General features: G+C 41.6%; 1 long non-coding RNA gene across 3 annotated transcripts in view; it reads right to left on the bottom strand.

The window, feature by feature from the left end:
• Nucleotides 1–628: 628 nt before the first annotated feature.
• LOC104697851 overlaps nt 629–11,380 on the bottom strand; it is a 146,321-nt gene continuing 135,569 nt past the window's right edge. For 2 of the 3 annotated variants that reach the window (XR_002047583.3, XR_753228.4), the window contains 2 exons: nt 6,444–6,573; nt 629–1,456 (listed from right to left, as the gene is read on the bottom strand). This is a non-coding gene — a long non-coding RNA (uncharacterized LOC104697851). Of the gene's footprint in view, nt 1,457–4,396; nt 4,818–6,443; nt 6,574–11,380 lie in introns of those variants that run through there. The other variant, XR_002047586.2, reaches the window with a different exon arrangement.

The following is an 11,380-nucleotide window of genomic DNA, read 5'->3' as shown; positions in this document are numbered from 1 at the left end:
TTGTGTAACTAGGCAGAAGATTTCTGTAACTGTGTTTTCATTGGGAGTGACAAAAAAGTGCAAATTGATTGTGCTTTATGTTTTGTTCAGAGGGACATGGGTAACATGGAAAGGTAAATCTGATCTCTCACCTATTTTCCCAAAAGTGTAGCTAAAGCTCAGGTTATTTCTGGATACTCCATCCCACTGCTATCTTTCCCTCTTGTGCAGATCTTCACATCAGGGTCTTGCTGTGGCATGCAAATCAGACTCAAAAGGGTGTCCATATGTTATTTAGCCTTTGGTAATGCCATCCAAGAGGTACCAACCTTCTTGTGAGAGCACCAGCGTGGTCCAACTATCCGGAACAGAATTCAGTTCTGGGGTGCATTAGAGGCTCCTTTGTGAAGTTTCTATGAAACAGGTTTCAATAACTTTGGACAATTGAACTAAATATTGTATCAAAACAAAATTTTCTGTCAAGGTAGTATCTTGCTATCTACTCTTCCTATTGTCCAATTGATTTTTGCCTGTAAAGGGTACTTTTTAGTGTACACATACTCCCAAGTACTTCAGACATCCTGCTTGTTGATTACAGATAGCTCCAAATCAAAGCCTCAGATTTCCAAACCTTGATTGGAAAGACAGATTTAGAAATAAAAGAACAGAAAACTTTATTCCATCAAAGTAATATTTTTATGAGATTAGTTATAATACAAAATTTATTCTTCATGAGTACCATTTTCCATTCTCATGCAATTTTCCAGAAGTCCTGCTACTGGATGAATGACTCAGAAAGCTTTAGACCCAACAAACACAGCCTATAGGAGCAGATGGTAGAAATTAAGGAAGTTGTGCTGTGTTACTTCAGCCGAGAATCTGAAGTTCAAATTTTTGTCTCTGTTTTCCTATAGCTGTATTTGATATCCGGAGCCTAAATCAGAGAAATTACCAGCAGAACTCTTACTGGTGTAAGAGGAAGACTGAGATGGGCAGGACTGCCTCCGAACAGGCTTGATAGAAGACATCTGTCACAAAAGTGACAAAAAGTATAAACAAGCACACGGGCAAGATGAGACCTATAAGGCAAGAGCAAAGCCATGGGTGTTTCTAACTCCACTTGGTAGAGCACTGCATGATCAAAACTTGCTTTAAATTTTAGGAAATTATATATTCCAATGGGCTGGAACAAAAAACATCTATACCATTGAGTGGATCGAGACATTATGGTGTTAGTCATGCTGATAAGGTTTTGTTAGCCTTATGGTGATCTGTAGGAGAAAGAATGTTTGCCTGCAGAAGAGATAAGACAGTAAAACTTCTCTGCTCTTGTACTGCTGTGATTCAGCGGTCAGGAGCTGTTTCCACTACTGAGAAGTTCAGGTCCAACAAAAATCCTCTGGCAGTCTCAGCTAGTGACTTCATGATAGCTTCAGACAAAGCCTTTTGCTCGAGATCAGATATGAATTGAAACAATCTGGTAAAGAAAAACATCCAGTCAGTACTCAATAGAAGTGCAAATATAAAAGTCTCCCCCCAGCAGATGTATTTTAATGAATGCATAGTTACAGGGTGACTATGTTATCTCATAGTTGTCTTGTATCATTAACTGAGAAGAGAGTTTCAAAAAAAGTGTCCCCACAGAAATCTTATTCATATGTTTTATTATATGTTCCAGCACGGGCACCACTTTAGTTTAATGGTATGTTGGATGATGGTACAAATTTATAGCCAAAGGTTTACATCACAGACAGCTGGAATGAATAACAATAAATTAATTTAAAGTGCTACAGAAGTGCTCCCCATAGTATGCAGTGCTTATGTGCTCAAGACTAATAATTTATAAATGCACGTCTTTTATAATACTGATCTAAAGTCCTGAAAGCAGCTAGTTAAAAAGCAGTCACATGACATAAATTATTTTTATTAATATTTCAAATGCATGATTAGGGTGGGCACCATGGTCATTAGCATTAGATAGCTTTCATTTATGACCAAGTGCAATGAAGCAATAGCCAGACACAGAAACCAGTTATGCAATGGCAAACAACCATTGGGGCAGTCCTGGGGTCATTCCTGGTGCTTCTTCCACATGCTTTTTGTAAGCTAGTGGTCATCACAGCTATGGCTGTTTCCCTTCCTTTTGCTGCTCTGCTGTGTTTGTCACACTAGATACTCAGAAGGCCTGAAGAATAAGATGTGCTACTGAGTGCAGTCAGAAGCAGCTGTGCACCTCTGCATGGCTTTCCTTCCATCCCCAAACACTGAACAGCAGCGGTGCAGAAGGCAGTGAGGGGGCCAAAGGGTGCTCTAACCCCTGCCCTCACTACACCAGCAGTGCTAATTTCAACACTGAGTGAATACTGAACTCTCGTACAAACTCTTGCTTGGACGGTGTAGGTTACTTGAAAGTATTTTACTTGCTTTGGGATGACACATTTTTGGTTCTGTGTCAGGGAATAAGAGACAAGTGATGCCTCCAGGCAAACAAGTATTTGCAGTGAAGCATTGTGGAGACAAAGGATCAGGGCAGGCCATAAACTTCCCTTTTGGGGCACTGGACTATTTGTTTTGCTAGCATAACCCAATGTCTTTCTCTAGTCTCCCATGGTGAAAGAGTATATTCACTATTACTAGTGAGGGTAAAAGAGCAACCAGCTCAAATAACTTGGATAATGTTGCATCTTTTTCCCCAGTGCAGCTCTCTGGCATACCTCAGTGCAGGGATGTCACTTGCCTTAATACCAACTTTACTTTCCCCAGGCAAATTTGGCTGCTCCTCACTTTTCTTGGTGAAAATAATTTACTTCTTAAATGCAGAGTTATTAATCTGAGGTTATAGAAGGAGTCTTTCACACTGAAAGAGGGATCATGAATAATTTCTGTGTCTCTTCTTCTGGGCCATTGCCATATATTAGACTACATATTTGAGTCTTGGCAGATTGAAAAAATATGCACCACAATCAACCCCATTCACTTTGGTGGTTCTCTAGCAAAGGAAGTGGAGTGAGACACAAAGTGGCCATCATCATCTGGTCCCTCCTTCCCTCTTTTTAAAGAAAAGAAAACTGTTTGTGCGACACAGAATTCAAGCTTCTAGGTAACAATTCCTGATTAATTTTTTTTAGTATCACAAATCTTTGCAAATTCATACTCTCTCTCCTCTTCCTGTCTGGTTTTCTTTGAAAGTACTTTGTAATGTAACACATTTTTCCAGAGGTCAATGGGGACATATATGCATTTTGATACACTTTAAATTTTTGCCTCCAGCACGCCACTCAAATGCGCTCTGCTAATCAGAAGCCAGTAATGATCTCCTATATACTTCAAGCGGGTGGCTGGGCATATAAAAGCACCTCAAAATGCAAAATCTGTGAGACAGCAACACAGGGTAAAGACAAATAAATACAAAAAAGGGACAATGGTGGCAAAAGCAGTTTGGGTTTGTAAGCTGAGGATTCTGCCTGAAATAAGCAGCTAATGTGTTTATGTGCACCACTGGAGTGATAAGGGGATTCGGGGGACTCCTGCCTCAGCCAGCTGCACTGATGGACTGCAGGTTTCTCTGAGCAGATCACTTGCATGTCAATATACCCAGATGAGGCATGAGCATTTCTGAAGGCTTTTTATACCGTCAGTGATACCTCATGTTCTGAACAATCCAAATCCAAGATTAGGCAGGATCTAGAAAAATGAGGCAGCCCCAAAGCATGGGTTTAATCTGTGTGGAGATCTTTTATTTTTAGCAGTAATAATAGGTTTACACTCAAATTTGCCTGCCCAAAGTGAGGGGGTGTGTGAAGCTGTGTGGGAAAGAAAAAACAAACCCCAGAACTCAAGAGATTATTTATTAAAAATACATTTTTTTAAAGCATGAGTATTTTTGACAGACAGAGTTGCAAGAAAACCTGAACAGTTTCTCACTAACCACTGCATCAGGAGAAAAACTCCCAATAAGCAGATGTTGCTTAGGCAGCAATCAGCCAGGCAGTGTGTGTGTGTGTGTGTGTGTGTGTGTGTGTGTGTGTGTGTGTGTGTGTGTGGAGGGGGAGAGGGATGGAGAGAGAGCCAGGCAGTCAGGTCTTAAGGCACTGTGCTGTGTGTGTGTGTGGCTGCAAAGGATGGCAAATTTGTGTGAGAAAATCACATATGAGCAAAATCAAGCTGCTCTGCTGGGTATTTTATATGTATTTTTAAAAGAAAGCAGCAAGAAGAAACCAGGGGAGAGAGACTGAAAAGACAAGGCAGGAATGACCAGGCAATTGTGTGTCTGGGCTAACAGCAGCATAAGGCAAGAAATCCAGGCATCAGGGAAATCATTTAAAGCCATATTGATTCGTTTTGGAGGTGAGAAAAAGCAGATGCACTCAGCTACTATGGAATGGCTCTGACAGCAGCTACAGCTGCTTGGTTTTACTTTTTTTTTTTTTTTTTTGACGAGTTTCATTCACAGAAAGCCGGCACTGTGAACGCAAAGCAGCCTGCACCCCTCACTGCGTCACCCCTTCCCCCAGCAACGGGAGCTGCCATCAAAGCCTGTCCCAGCCAGGTAGCGCCGCCAGGCAGCCAAATGAACCCTCGGGCAACACCAGAATGGAAGAGGGAGAAAGAGGGGGACAGAGGGAGGGTGGAGGATCAATGGCTGACATTCAGCAGCTCTGGCCATTTCCAGCGGGCTGGGAGCGACTGGAGGCAGAGCAGGTTCAGAGCCCATCCATCTCCGCGACAGACAGCAGCTCTTCCCCGGGAACTCTGCCCGGCCCCTGTCCTCAGCAGCACACAAAGCAAGGCTCCAGAGGAGAGAAGGATCCAGTACTGTGTGGTGCTGGTCCTTACAGCTAGAAAACAGGAGGTGAATTGCACATGACATGGGAAAACAAGCGGGTTTAGTATTCTGTAGGAAATCCTATGTTTTGGGGAAAGAAAGGGTGGGGGTTTCTACATGGAAATACTGTCAGGTGTTGCCTGCACCAATACCAGTAAAGCAAGCACTCTGCCAGGCTGGGCCTTTGCTCCTTACCTTAATTCAGCTGGTCCTTCATCTATTTATCCAAAGATGTAATTATAGAATTCATACAGAGACGCTGTGGCTGAGATCTTTAAAACACTGCTTTTCTGGCAACCAGATACCTGTGAAGATCTGCCCTAGGTGACTTATCCTCAGTCACAGAGTGAACCTGATCCTCAGACAAGGCCTCTGAGTCTTCCCCAGATTCAGATTTTTCTCATGCAATCAACTTATTCACTGTGAGGTGTGGTTTCAGACTACAAAATTCATTCAAACTTCATGCATTTTTACAGCATGCAGTTCAAAAATTTCATTTTCTGTTCAAAAAGAAACCAGACTCCACAACAGGGAGGGTAAGGGATGCTCAGGAAGGTTTCCTTAAGAATAAAAATAGTGCTGTTTTATTTAATCTGAAATGAAATTTGGTATGGTTTTATTCTTTCTGGAAACAAAAATCTAGGTGCTCTTCTGAGTTAAACCCCAATTGCTCTCATAGCACCTCAGATACTGTCCCATCCTTCCTGTTTTCTACTCCAGGAACCTCAAGTGTAACCAGGTAGGGATGTGTATGTGTGTGCTCACCAGCTTGGTCTTTCACAAACATCTGCTGAGAGGCATCTTATTTGTATGAATTGTGAGTTTGGCATAAAGCAAGTCAGAGAATTTCCATCAGGACAGTTCCTAAAGAAAACAGCTTTCTGTTTTCAGGAGATGAAATAGTTTGTAACAATATAAAACTCCATTTTTCCATAGAAAATAGGTATTCTGGTCAAAATTTAATATTCACTTCACTGAAGGTGCATGAAAAGATAATCAAACATTTTCTTAACTGGCACTAATTCACATTTTTTATTGGCTACACGCTGAAGAGTGTAAATCCAGAGTAACTTCCTTGGCCTCATTCAAGTTACTTTGACTTACCCTGTTGCAAATAAATTTGAAATCTCAGTCTGTGTGATTGGTTCTTGCGATGAATATCTTTTTCTTCTAGGTATATACATACAGACAAAAAATGTAACAAAAAACCCAGTGCAATTCAAACCAAGAGGCTTAATGGATTCTGAGTCAGGACTGTTATGAAGAGTTCCAACTCCTTGTGGATTTGGTTTCAGTACCACTGGCTAGAACATGCCAAAACGTGTACATTTATAATTAAAAGTAAAAACATACAGCCAAGTATTTAAAATAATTTACAACTATATTTTTATCAGCTATAATTTGAAAATGATCAGTGTTACACAGAACACTGGCTCATTTTTAAAGCTTAGGTACATCTTCCACTAAATTAATCTTACCCTAAAACATCTTTAGATCTGATGACTGAGTAGTTTAACAGCATCTTAACAATACTGAAGCATCTTTGTAAGTCTTTAGATTTATTTGTAGACCAATACATTTTCTTTTTCACTTGCTAAAAAAATTAATCCTTTGCTTTAGATAAAAAACCAAAAATTACCACAAGATAGGGTGAGTGTCTTGTCTTCAGAAAACCTCAGACCGTTCCCACAGGAGCCAAATGCAGTGTACAAAGTCTTTGTGTTACTGGAAGTACTTCAGGATCTGGATTATGAGTCAATGGTAGTTCCCTGCATGGATTCAAGTAGAGAAGTTACTTATTAATATGCAATGCTACTTTTTGTTTTTATTTCAGCTGGTTTGCAGCAGGCCAGATCATTTCATCTAAAAGTATCAATTAAAATGACCATGAGTGCTGCACTGCTTTAGCGTGACAGGTATCACCTTGAGCAGGATCTCTTGTAATTGGCTTTTAATGCTTTTCCAAAGGGGTGCCACTTTTCTACATCTGATAAATGACTAAGTTGGGGTAATTCTGTTTTCCAAGGCAAATAAATAAAGTGAAGAAAACAGGATGAGGGCAAATTTATCCTTAGTGTAAACTCACTGACTTCAGTGGTATTACACTAGAAATACTTGCAGATTGGGGTTTCTTATGCAAAACCTGATGTGAATTGTGCCTAATAAGAAAGTACCTTAAATCATGCCTTGGGCAAAATAGCTCAGTTAATCCCAAAATGTTGTTGCAAGAAAATTCCTTCCTTTCCACAGTTTTCTAGGGGAGTTATAAGGCATGTTACACAGCCAAGCTTTTCCAAGGAATTAAAATAATTTCTTTTATTGATTCAGATCAGCCTACTATTTTTGTGAAGCATTTTTTGGTTAATTTTCATCTCTTTCACCCTCCCAGCCAAAAACCAAATAGATTTACAAGGTTACTTACTGCAAAACTTCACAGCTTTTTCAGTCAGCTCTTGCATATATTAAAGAAAATGCCAATTCTGCTTCCTTGTCTGTAAGCCCCTAAAATAATCTGGGCTCCCTTTTATTTCTGCTTGTATGAAGTCAGGAAACATTTTCCTAGAGTTACATGAGCACTAAGTAACACAACTTGCCCAGAAAGAATTTTTTAAAAATTTCAATCTATAATAAAACCAAAAGAAAATGAAGTGAAAATGGCCAGTGTAATGAAACGTTGGCACTCAGTCAGAAGTTAGGTGCTGAGTTTTACTTTCACTTTCCTGCCCTACCCTTTATAAAATACTGAGAGAAAATAAACACTGAGATGACAATATTGAAATAAACCCCAAAACATTTCAGAAAAATCTTTGCAATGATTTTTCCCCCCGTAATTGGCATATAAACTGGTAAATGTTTTTGACAAAATAGTATTTACAGGAAAAACGATTCTGTCAAATAATTTTCAGCCAGCTTTCCAAAGCAACCCTGCTGTAAAAAAAAAAAAAAAAAAAAAATTCATCCCAATGTGTCTGTGTGGTGTGACCATGCCCATTTTGTGACTAATCCCTGAGTCCAATAGTCTCAGATTTGCCCCAGTGCTGAGTGATTGCTTTCTTTCCTACCGATTGCTTCATTTCTGGAGATGGCAGCTTTCACATGAACAGAGCATCCTGCTCCCTATTCCCTGCACAGCACTTCCACAGGCAAAACAGCAGCGACAAAAGTCCACTCTGCTTTGCTGGTGATGAGCTGTGCATCAGACCCGCTTGCAGTGCTGGCAGTCTGCAATATTGCTGAGTAGGGGCAGCAGGAGCTGGATCTTAATGATTTGCCCCCTCCCGATCATTTGGGTTCATTGATTTCTCTAATTAAATATGCATTCCACTTCACCATTATTCCCAATGATCGCATTTAATCTCAACGACAGGGCCAGGGATGAGAGCCTTTCTTACAAACTGCTTTTGCAAGCCCTGCTGTTCTGTAGGAGCTCTTGGATTCCTCCAGGTATTTGTCCAGTGCTGTTGGGCTCCATCCTCCTTTCCTCAACGAACTGTTTTCCCCCACGTACTCAAGCCTCTCTTCCTTTCAACTGAGCCTTCCAGCATCGCTTTAGAGGGCTGGAGCTGCAGTTCTGTCTGACAGTCGTGTATGTAAAGCTGATTTATTTGGCTGCTGTGGCACTGCGCCAGGGAAGAGGCCGTCTGAATGGTGAAGCTGTTAGGAAACTAATTGCATGATGGACTGCAGTTACAGGAGAGTCTTCACTGTCTGCTTCAGCTAATCACATTTGCTAGGAAGGATTTTTCTTGTTTGCCCCTTTTCCATTGTTTGAATAGGAAGAATACCAGGTTTACACCAGGGATGGGCTTGGCTGATTGGTTCCCAAGCCTGAATCACTACCTTGTCAGTCCCTTCATTTGCTAAAGAGACTCAAATACTGTCACTGCTGTGAGTGTTCCCTTGCTTTCACCTCTCAGACTGGGAGGCTTTGAACTTGCCAAGTAAGCACTCTGTTCAGCACTCTGTGTTGTTCAGCACTCTGTGTTTGTTCTTCTTGTGTGGATGAAGTCAATAATCTCTAAATGAAGGGCAAGAGCTGTTTGGGTTAGCAATTTCATCATCTTCAACACAGAAAACGGACAGCCTTGCAATAGAGGTGGGTTAACAAGAAAAGGATTTCCCTCTGCCTCACTTTCAAATGTCTTTCTGAACACTGAGTCTGAACTGAAACCTTGGGCTGCAAAATACTGGCCTATGGGAAGAACAAAATCATGGAAGAACTCTGTGTCACCAGATCACCTTTATTTGGGCCATGCTCCATTTCTTTGCAAGCAAACATGCCTCATTAGTCATTTACCTGACAGAAAAGCAGCCATACTGCTGCTTGTCTCTACTGTTTCTACCCAGGGAAGGAGCGTTGGTAAATGGTAGACCTAATGATAAGCTAAGTGACTTCCATCCTCAAACCACAGCTCCCTTGGGGCCAGTGCCAACCACTCTTCCCCAGTAGCAGCAGATAGATTGTCACTCTGCTTGCATGGCAGCACTGATGCTGTTTGCATGCTCTTAGTGATCACATTTTTCGTTTGAGAGGTTTATGTTCATCTTCCTGATAGGTACCAGGTTCAAGTCAATATTGACTCATTCCAAACTAGTGCGAAGTGAAAACTCCGAGTTTTTCCTGATTCCACCACAAAACTTTCTCCACAGCCACTGCCTGCCTCCTGGGAGATGTAAGCTGAAACTTGAGCTCAGACCACATGCTGGCACAGGGGAATGGCTGCAAATGGCTTTATGGATATTTTGCAGGCCCCTGATAAGAAATAGTTTTAGAACCCAGTCTTATTTAAGCCACTTTTTGGTAACCTTTGGCTGTTACAAGTATGTTTCAAATTGGACATGTATCACTCAGCTTTTCAATTTCAGCTGGTGTTACTCTACCCTTCTCTTTGCATAAAACAGAATTGCGCTGTTGGTCGTTTTTTTCTGAGGTCAAGGGAAAGTCTCCCATCAACTTCACTGAGCAGTGAACCAGACCTGCTAAATTTCAATTGTCAGGGCAATTTCCTCCCCTCCTTCATGGTCTCAAAGAGCCAAGGCATATTGGAAGGTGTGTACTTGCAGCAGTCTACCTGAGCTGTAGGAGGTGCTCCCTCTCAAAAGCCAAGAGCTTCAGATGGGAGCCTGCACCCAGTGGTAACAGCCAGCAAGCAAAGGGAAATGACAGCTGGAGCTCAATGCAAAAAGTCAGCCTGACAGCTTTGCTACATCCTCCCAAAGAACTCAGAGTGAAACTGTTGTGCGCTGAAATCTTATTTACAACCCCTGGTGTTCCTTCTGCAAGGACAGAATAATTTTTAAAGCAAGATTGGCTACAGCTTTCTCCATCTCCTAAGGTAGCCACTAGTAAGAGCTCTGCAACTTAAGCAATCTCAGGATGTTGCAAATTTCTATCTAGCTCCCTCATTCATGAACTTCAGCCCAAACTTGAGGAAGTTCAGCCAATACATCATCTTAGATCTCCCCTATACACTTCCTTGCGTAGGAAGCTGCAAACCTTGCCAAGCCCCAGGCAGTCACCCTTCCTTTACATAGCTGCACTTCTCAGCAATAAGGGGCAGGATGACTCGGACAACAGAAACATTCACAAAACAAGACACCATTGCAGAAGTTTTCAGAACTTGGACTTTTGAGTAGGAAAGGTTTGGAGAGCGACAGTTTCTTGGGAAAGTGGAAAAAGGAAATAATTAAAACAGGATGATGAGTAGAGGCTTACTTTGATAGACCCAATCATAAATTTTAGCGAAGAAGCGGAGTCTGGTTGTCCTTGTGATATTGCACATCAATAAACAAGGACTGCTCTGTTATATTCTGTACAAATTAGACCCTATAAATCTCTCCCTGCCCTAACCATGCATGTTTCAACTCAAAGAGAGACTGCAGATTTGATAAGCAGGAAAACTACAAGAAAAAGCTAAATCAGGGAGAAACATACATGCTGCCTGGTCAGATGATGGTAATAGTAGATGGAGGCTTTGTGGAGCCTGAGGACATTCAGAGCATTGTAGAAACACTGCAGAAAAGAGCCAGTGGCCGTGCCACTGCACTGGTGGCAGCTTTGAAGAGATCAGATCAATGTAGAAGATTTCTTGTGCACAGTGACTACCAACAGTACAAAATGCATAGATGTACAGAAACCCATTTTCTATCAGTGGTTTTTTGTGCATCCCCCTCTAAGCCCTCGCATAGTTTGAGCTGCACATCCTCCTCACATACCACACTCCCCCAAAAGATTAGCAGTGCTTATCTTGTGTGTGCCTGGGGAGCATGTGCCAGCGCACCTGGGCAGGGAGTTCTGGGCCAGCCCCAGTCATTCTTCTGGGTCCTCCTTAAAAGCAATTAGCAGCTTCCCCCTTTAACTTCAGAGGGCAAACTCAATCATAGAATAACTTTCCTGCAGCCGGTACAATTAGCAGGAATGTGTTTGACCCCAGCTTCACCTTTTCTGAAATGCAGTTCCTGGTACAAAGTGTTGCAGTGCTCTTGAGAGTGACATGTTATGAGTAACTGGATGTCAGGAACCTTGTGTGAAAACAAACAAATCCCCAAATAACTGGAAAGTCCTGAGCCAGAAAT

Source organism: Corvus cornix, chromosome 6 (assembly GCF_000738735.6).
Source record: "Corvus cornix cornix isolate S_Up_H32 chromosome 6, ASM73873v5, whole genome shotgun sequence".
NCBI classification, from domain to species: domain Eukaryota; kingdom Metazoa; phylum Chordata; class Aves; order Passeriformes; family Corvidae; genus Corvus; species Corvus cornix.
Note: the sequence above shows the minus strand (reverse complement) of the source record. Positions and strands in the feature narration are given on the sequence as shown.